The following is a 695-nucleotide window of genomic DNA, read 5'->3' as shown; positions in this document are numbered from 1 at the left end:
GCGGCTCACATTTCACCCCAAAAACCAAAAGGAAGAAATCAATCTCTTTTCTTTTTTGCATAAAGGAAATTCCACCTATTTTTAAGACCATTGCATGCCATTCAAACCCTGTCGAATAAATCAAATCTCATTTTCATTCAATCTACGGTGACATTTACATTATGCACTACAACAATGAAGATATGCAATAAACAAACATGCAAAAAGTCTAAAAACAGGTCCTAAAAATAGAATGCAGATATAATTTCTTGTTATTTTGCATTGTATTTAAAAGTGAAATATGAGGGAAAAGCTAATTCAGCTTATTTTTAAGACAAGTAATCACTTTTTATCACCGAATAAATAATCTAATATTCATTACTGTAATGTGCCAATAAACACACACACACACACACACACGTCATAGTAGTGTTCATTCATTTTATAATTTAAATTAAACAAATATGTTTTACAGTAACGATTAAAAAAAAAGTGCAAACATGCAAAAAATATTTATGGTCCTAAAAATAGCATGCAAATTAAAATGTTCTCTTTTTTTGGATTTAGAGGTGAAATGAGGGGGAAAAAATAAAATCTTCATATTTTTATTTTTATTTCTGAATTTTCATTACTGTAATGCACCATAAATAATATACCTGTATACTATATATTTATATATATATATATATATATATATATATATATAAACGTGCACA

Source organism: Carassius gibelio, chromosome B10 (genome assembly GCF_023724105.1).
Source record: "Carassius gibelio isolate Cgi1373 ecotype wild population from Czech Republic chromosome B10, carGib1.2-hapl.c, whole genome shotgun sequence".
Lineage (NCBI taxonomy): Eukaryota > Metazoa > Chordata > Actinopteri > Cypriniformes > Cyprinidae > Carassius > Carassius gibelio.
Note: the sequence above shows the minus strand (reverse complement) of the source record.